Below are 8,572 nucleotides of genomic sequence, written 5' to 3'. Positions count from 1 at the left end.
ATATTAATTATTCATTAATATTACTGATCGGAAGCGGCCTCCACCCAGGCATTCCGATCACTTGACCTCACTGAATATATTAGCTTTCTAATAATTCTGAACCCACTAACGGAATAGTACACTTGTTCGAAGGACACCATTCCTTTCGTATCCAAATTGGCTTTTGACATGGGCTCCAATCCGTCGTAGAAAAACCGCATGAGAAATCCTTGATTGTACTCATGGTGGGGACACGCTTGTACCAACTCTTTGAATCTCTCCCATGCTTCACCAAGACTTTCATCGACAGCTTACTCAAATGATGCGATTTTCCTTTTCATTTCGGCGGTCTTCTCGGAGATAAATCGCTTCAAGAACGCCTTTACCACCTCCCTCCATGTTGTGAGAGTGTAAGGCTTTACTTGCTTTAACCATTTCTTTGCTCGTCCGGTGAGATAACGCCGGAAAAGGTGCATACGAATGTAGTCTTGACTCACTTCATTTGTTTGCATCATTACGCACAATTCAAGGAATCGGTCCAAATGTTCAATAGGGTCTTCACTTGCACTTCCTAAAAATTGCTTTGATTGGACCATTCTACTATATTGTGGAGGGATTGAGAAGTTGGTTTCCGTGACGGGTAGCAAATTCACTCCCGTGAGCTCATAATCCTCCGGATTTCCAAACTCACGAAACAAAACATCATTTTCTTGTCCCGCCATTGATCCTCTTGGTGAACTTGAAGAGAAAGTATCACTCTCACTATCAAGTATACCACCAAAACCTCTTCCCTAGTCTTGATAAAGCCTACGGACTTGTCTCAAGGTTCGATTGATCTCGTGGTCAATTTGTTGTGAGGTGCTCCTTGAGACGTCCTATGAATTCACCAAATCTAAGAAAACAATTAGCAATGACAAGAATGATAAAACAAAAAAAAAATAAAAGAAAGTAAAATGACTCTAACAAAAGCAATAATAGACGCTAAACAAGCCGCCTCCCCGGCAACGGCGCCAAAATTTGATCATGGGTTAGATAGGTCGTTAAGATACTACCCTAATCAAATTAATCATTTATAATACCTAAACCTACACTAAACTAGTTAGTGTCAAGTAAAGGGTCGAACCACTAGAGAAGTACACTAATTCAACATCAATAATCACTAACGCAAGAGTGAAAAGGGGATTGTTTTTGTTTGTTTTGTTGAGTAAGAACACTAAAACTACAAATAAGCAAGTTAATGATCATTAAAATCAAGGGAAAATGACGCTAGGGATGTGGGGGTGTCGAATATGATTAGAAATAGGGGAATAATGGTTATTATCATGAAACATATGCCATAGAACACAAGATTCTAACTAAACAATTCATTCTCATACAATATCCTAGGCAAATCAATGAAAGAGGTCTACACTAATAAGGATCATTCTCATGCATCCTATTAGTTACAAATAAATCAAGAGAATAAAGAAGCACAATCCATAAAAACTCCACTTTAATAACTCATTATCATGCAATCATTAAAATAGAGATGATCTTATTCTAGTTAAAATCACTTTCATGCATTTAAACTAGAAAACATCAAATGGAGTGCAACAATAATCTCAAGCTAAAAAAAAATCATCTCTTTCATCAATATATGGCATAAGTTCAATCCAACCAATATCATTCATCCAATATCAACTTATATCTTCCACCCCCTTCCCCTAGCTAAAAGTTTAGCCTAGAGAAGGGAGATTAAACATAATACCAAAACTAGAAATAAACTAAAGAAACTCAAAACAAAACATGTTTAAAATCAATGAAATCAATAACAACTAGATGAACTAATAAGATTAACAAGAATAAGCAACAATAAAACAAATAAATAATATTAAAGGAAAGGAGAAGAGATTACTAAAGAAAGGATTAATGAAAGATGAAAACTTGGATTCTTTCTTGATTGATTGAAGATTAAAACTTGAGCAAAGTTGAAAACAATAAAGGATGCTTGAATAACAGTCTACTTTCTCTCTCTAGATTAGACTAATATTCTATGGAATTAGTACTAAGTGTCCTCTATTACAAAGAGTCCCGTCTATATATATGTGGCTCCCCCCAAAAGAAAGAAACTTAGGCAACAAGGCAAAAGGAAATCAGAAACCCAGCGGTGCGCGCCCGCACACGACATATGCGCACCCGCTCAGTAGAAGTCGCGCGCCCGCACAGAGGCCGCAAAATAGGTCGCGCAAACTCTCATGTTTGGCTCTGTTTCTTCAACCTGGTTGCGCGGGTTCTGACAGGGTTGCGTGCTCGCACAGCCAAGGTTGCTTGCCCGTGCAACAGCTGCACATCATCCCGCGCAGAACATTTTGCTTGGCTCATTGAAATCCTCTTTCTTTTTAGCACAAAATACCTACAAATTAAAATCATGGAAATCAAAATAAAGAGAAGGTGAGAAGACTAAAAAAAAGGGAAGATAAAGGAGAAACGAAATGAGGAAACAAAACTAGGTAAAAATGCTTAGAAAAAGGGCCAAACAAGTGCAAATGAGGGGAGAATCGTTAGAGAAAATGGATAAAAGAGTGGCATAAATGCCACTCATCACTCCTCGGATGAAGACTGCTGGAGAACACGCTTGCCTAAAAACCAAGTGTCTGTCCTCTAGAGCACAAGAATTCCTTGATAAAGGGCCCAGAAATGGCAACGAATCATGCCAGACCAGATAGCCCAGGGACTCGACGATCAAACTCCAAGGATGGAGATCGATCTACAAAACACAACCACATGAAAATTATAAAAAAATAAAAAATAAAAAACATGATGCACATGAGTTGTTGAAGTACTCACCGACGCACGAGTCGCCGAAAGGATCCTCTAGCGAAAGTCGTCGGCTGAAGTGGCTCGCTTCTTCTTAATCGTGACCAGTCGATGGCCGATAGGAAAGTGAGCAGCCCCGAGCATCGTAGGGGCTAAGAAAGGCAAGTACGAGTATCCCCAAGCCTATATGAAACGAAAAAATAATAAGGAAAAAACAAAAATGGTGATTATAGGAAAATTTAAAGAATAAATACGTACCTCAAGCATACGACCATGCCATGTAAGGGATATCTGAGGTACCTCAGTAGCTGCCGCGAAATCCATCACCTGGGTCGCCTTGCCCGTTGCTATAAGCATGCGGGCATACGACACCTCCCCCCAACTCAAGTTACCTTCCTGCCCCAAATCACTAAGGCAAATAAGTAATAAGATAGGAAAATGCTCTCCCCAAACTCTCAAGATAGTGACAGAAAGAACGTGAGCAATGTATATCTCATCCAGTTGCTCTTGTGTACACTTTCGATCAATCTCGTCGGCTAACAACTCATCGGCAACAAGAGAGTACGGACAAGACTGTGTGTAAATATGAAGAGCCGCCGTAAGACAGTCCCCCACGAGGTCACGCAGTCTCTCGTCTCACCTCCATAAGGAAAGCCCGTAACCATAGAGAAATCATAAGGGGTAACTGTCATCTCACCCCATGCGAAGTGGAAAGTGTTGGTGGAATCCCACAAAAGCTCTAGCAACCCACAGAGGAAAGCTGACGAAGCTGGCTGACTTAATTAATCCCGAAGAGCCGCCAGCTGAGGACTGATCCCCAAAAGCTCCACTATATCCCGCACCACGTTAGGTAAACTCTGAAAACCGCCTCGCAAGTCACCAGAGCCGTATACACGTATGCTAAGCTAATTCTAAAAAAGACATAATAAAATAAATGTGGTTATTGCTTGATTTGAAGAAAAAGAGAATAGACGAAAAACAGAGGCGCAAAGAACTCATTATGCCTCCCCAACTCCCGATTGAAACATAATGGTTTGGGTCCTAATTAAGGACCCTAGTTTCCAAGTTGGGAGGAACCTCCCGAACCACATCCTCCTAGAGGCGTCGATCTGCTCTAACACATCGCTCCCAAACCTCCTCACAAGGACGGGTCCACTTTTGAGGGTGAACCGCCTCGTCAGGCACGGGTCCTCGTAGAACCTCCTCGGCATCGACGAATGGAGGCGACTCCATGCTATGAATGGATATTGTTTCTTTATTTTTTTTTTCTTATGTAAGCTAATATACGTCTTCTAGACCCATTTTGGCAGCATAACGGCTACTGAAAGGGAAATACACAAAAATCGAATGCCACCCATATTTGGGGGCTATGATACCTGCAGTTAAACTCAGTAAATAGGGGCTTCTAACACCCACAAAAGCCATCTATACCAGTTTCAACTAAGCATTCAAGAGATTATAGTCCTAAATCTAGAAGAATCAACTATTCCTAGGCGAATATTAGTAACACTAATACAATTATCGTCTATCTAACAATCTTGAAGTTCGAACATGGAAAAAATAAGCTAAGTATACACTTCACGCCAATTTTCGGATTCTGAATTTTCAAAACATTACTTATGAAGATATAATTAATTATAATACTATAATTACTTCCTAATCAACAAGTATAACAAAAATGAGCAAGCAAAAAAACAGAAATCGAACAAAATTCAAAGAAAAGTGCAAAAAACGTACTCTAACGATGAAATGCTCGTACAAGGTTCAATATTTAATCATTTCCCATGACATTTGTTGCAAAACACTCCTTAATCATAGCTTAACAACATGGAACTAGAAAATTCATGATAAATGGACCGAATCAAAAACACCCAAATTAAAAAATTGGGGTTTTGCGGTTCGAAAATCATCCAAGTTTTGCAAAAAATAAACGAAATTTAAAAAAAAACTTACATTGGATTTTGGCAAATGTAAATAGAGGATGAGATATACTTCCTTGAGCTTTGGAAAACAAAAAAATCCAAGCTTTCTAGAGAGAGAAACAAGCGAAAATGGTGAAGGAAGGAGAAAGAGAGAGCGAAATAAAATTGCGCTCAGCGATTTTCTTTTTGCTGATCTAAATGTCGTGCGCAACTTAATCAGTTGCACAAGACTGACCAGCGCAACTCAGAACGATGCGCGCGCCTGGACTGCGCGACCCATTGAGTTGTGCGTTGATAATTGTCACTAAAATGGCCAGTATCCATATTTTGATCCGTTTTATTATTTTCAACAGTTTTTGCTCGTTATTAGACGTAATGGAGCGCAAATTATCAAAATCTCCTTGAATTACTTTGCATTTTGTAGTTTATTTTCTTCTTTGATAGTTATTTGCATCATCATGCATGCACACCATGCTTTGTGCCTTCCCAAAGCATACGTTTTGAACATTTTCGTTAGAGTGTCTTAAGACGTTCCGTTGTGGTGCTTTACGTAAAAGCTCCCATAGACAGATTTGTTTTTTTTACTGTAGTTTCGTTATGAATGTTCGACTTTTCTTATTTTTTTCACGTCCGCAGCAAAAAGGAAGGCGTTATCATGCAGCGTGAAAATGCAAGGCATTATCATACAGCGTAAAATTGTATGGCATAGGTGATGCGAAAAATTTCACCTCTTCTCCAGCTTTGCGAGATCTAACTCTCAGAACTAAAAGGTAGAATTACTTTACTTTAGGCGTTAGCTCACGAGTCAACAGGCGCGCGCCAAACCATTCAAGAACAAACACTTCTTGATTGGAAGCAAATACTGTAGTTAGTGAGCTTAATGGCTTATCGGACAGTTAGGGTTTCGTCCACCTTTGTATAAAGAGCGACGAGACGATGTCGCACCTATGTAAGTTCGTGCCCCCAGTCTTGAGACACGTGTACTCATCTTATGGACAAAACTGCTGAGTGAGTTTCCGCTTTTCTTCTTTCTCACTAGATTTTGATATATGCCTCCAGTGTTGAGACATGTATTTCTATCTTGTGGACACCGAGTATTGCGTTTTGACAAGCAAATTTTCGAGAACTTTATTCCGGCTGTAAAAGACGAAACGTTTAGGCTGCAAAAGCCGAAACTACTTTTATCATCTCTTCTTATGACTTGACATCACCTAAAACACCTTTACTTGTAAAGAAGTTCTACAAATGCAAAGGATTAAGCTAGATTCTTTATCATGTTAAGACTAGAAATAACTTTTCCTAGCCTTAATAGCTACTTGTTCCAAACACTTAGCGAATCAGGGATCATTTCTACATCCTTAAATATTTCTTAAAGAGTCTTTAGTCTTTGAAAACTTTGTAGATTAAGTCTCATATTTATTTCCTTGACTACTTTAATCCTCATCTATTCTAAACTCGATCAAAGTGGGGGCTCACTGTAGAAATCAACTTTTGGCCTCTTGTCCCAACAAGAAGTGCAATGACGATAAATAAAACCATTTTCGTGTTGGATCAATGTTAAGAATACTTATGGGTGAATAGTGAAAGCGCAAAGACACAAAAAGACTAGCCTAACCCAAAAACAAATGCAAACAAGGTCCAATTAACTAAACCCGATCATAATTAGGCTTAAGCCCATTCTTAAGATCCAATAATGAAGGATTTAAAGGCGCCTAGGTTAATTTTAATGTTGCCGTAGAAAATCCCGCACGGATCTAAATGAGTCGCGCTGGTTTGCCGTGCGCAGCTGATTTTGTTGCGCACGACACTTATAGCAACTGCTAGTGATGCGCTCCCGGAAGACTCATAATTTCATAAAAATATAAAATAGAATCTTACAATAATGTCAGCCACAAGACATCCAGTTGCGGTGCTAGAGCAGCGTAACTAAATCACTTGTGCAGGGATGTTGCGCACAACTCATCCAGATGCGTGGGACACTTGATGCGCAGAATGTTTAAAACCGTAATTGCACCCATTCCCTATAAATAGAGGCATAATACGAGGCTTGAAACAGACAGAAAGTAACCTAAAATGCTGGAAGAAACTTTGAGAACTTGTATGCTTTCAAACCCTCTTGTCCTAATCACTCACCCACTTTATACTTGTTACTACGATGGAGGAGTCCATAAGTGTTCTAAACAGAGATCTTGCAAAGAGAAGTGGTAAAATCCTGAGCACTTAGATCAATCATATTTATTTTTTTTAAAAGAACCATAATCAATGAATTAGTGTTGTTTGATCATTTTAAAACGATGTTTAATTAATCAACTCCACATGTATCTTGCGTTAAAAAAATTAGAATTGAATAATTAATTGATTGATTGATCACTTTAGCCAAGGCGAATCTTGTTTATTGTTGTTTCTTTCACGAATTTAAATCAAATAAAGAATAACGACTTTGAAATTGTAGACACCCAAATGTGTCTCCCCAAAACCAAAATCGGTGATGAATACCTTTCACGTCAAATCATAATCGAATGAAGTGAATGTGTGGAAAGTCTAGTGTTGCGGTTAGTTTTTTATTAAAAATCTCTCTTTCTGTTTTCGAAAACTTAACATATTTTATTAAAATAGCCAATCTAGTTTAGTTTGGTCCATAATAAGGGCCCGATAATAGTGTAGTTGGATTGGGTTCAAAAATAGCTTTCCAACAATATATTATAACCCCGATTCCGATAAATAATGAAGAAATTATGGCCAAATTACTAATCTGGGCCCAGTTTGATCTTTAAATGCGGCCCAATAATCTAGAGCAGGGCCTATTATGAGTTATCATTCCTAACACAATTAGGATTGACTATAGTCTTCCTAAGGGGATTAGGATTGATAATTATGTTTTCTGAGTTTTATTTGGAATAAAAGAAGTGTTTTAAATGAAATTAAGATTTTACCCCTCGTACGGACTTTTACAAATTAATTTTATCAAAAAATAGAAAACGTGAAAAAAAATCTCCTGTAGTGCCGAACGCCAGGCTGTCGCCTAGCGACATACCCTGTCGCGCGGCGATAGGGGTTGTTGTGGGGATAGCGGCGTGTTTTATTCCTCTTCAAACTCCGATTCTTTTTTATCAAATCTGGACTGTTTTCATTATAAATAGCGTCCTTAGACCTTCAACAATTCTCACCAATTATGATCAAGAATTTCTTGATACTCTCTCTCACTTTCTAAACCAACTTTTTGTTGGGGTTTGGTGAGTCCAACTCACCGCGGAAACAACCCTGGCCCAAGGATCCACTCGCAATTAATAAAACCAAAAAGAATAACAAATAATCACAAAAGGCAAGATCGAAATTTACCTTTAACACGCGCTTCGCCCTCAAAGACGGGCTCTTACTTGAAAGCTAGAGCTCCAAAAATACGCAAGCCTCCTACGGAAATCCACCCGCAAAAACTACTAGCGACTTTTAGGTCCGTTAACTCAAGGTTAGCGAGGTCCGACAAATACCCGAGTATTATATGAGTTTAAGAGTTTAACTAATGCAATGCTCTATTGAACTCCTACTCAAGCACTCTTCCCATAAACCCAAGATGGGTATTTATAGGCAATAGGGAGAGTGGGAATTTCTATCCCATCAATGTGGGATCATGAAATTCCTCAATTTATTTTAAAGGTAAAATAAATTAAATAAGCAAGCAAGTAATAAATGAACAAGTGTCATCATTGTATGTAAAGGGAAGTGAGGACCACTTGGAGAGGAGGGGACCATACTTGCTCCCTACTCCTTCCTCTCCTTGTGCCACTTGTCCCTCACATGCACTTCAATGGACCACGTCCTTAGCTACTCGGCCCAGCCAAGCCCCGCACATGCGGGCTGCTTGCTGCCAGCCTCTT

The 8,572-nt window shown here is 39.0% G+C and overlaps 1 non-coding gene across 1 annotated transcript; it reads left to right on the top strand.

Annotated features, from left to right (window-relative positions):
* Positions 1-215: 215 nt before the first annotated feature.
* LOC145637693 (small nucleolar RNA R71) lies at positions 216-323 on the top strand. Its single transcript, XR_014114431.1, has one exon. It is a non-coding gene; the product is annotated as a small nucleolar RNA R71 (small nucleolar RNA).
* The last annotated feature ends 8,249 nt before the right edge of the window (positions 324-8,572 follow it).

The sequence above is a fragment of the Chenopodium album genome, chromosome 6, assembly GCF_948465745.1.
Source record: "Chenopodium album chromosome 6, dcCheAlbu1.1, whole genome shotgun sequence".
In the NCBI taxonomy this organism is placed as follows: Eukaryota; Viridiplantae; Streptophyta; class Magnoliopsida; order Caryophyllales; family Amaranthaceae; genus Chenopodium; species Chenopodium album.
The sequence above is the reverse complement of the archived record's forward strand: the minus strand, read 5'-3'. Positions and strand labels throughout refer to the sequence as shown.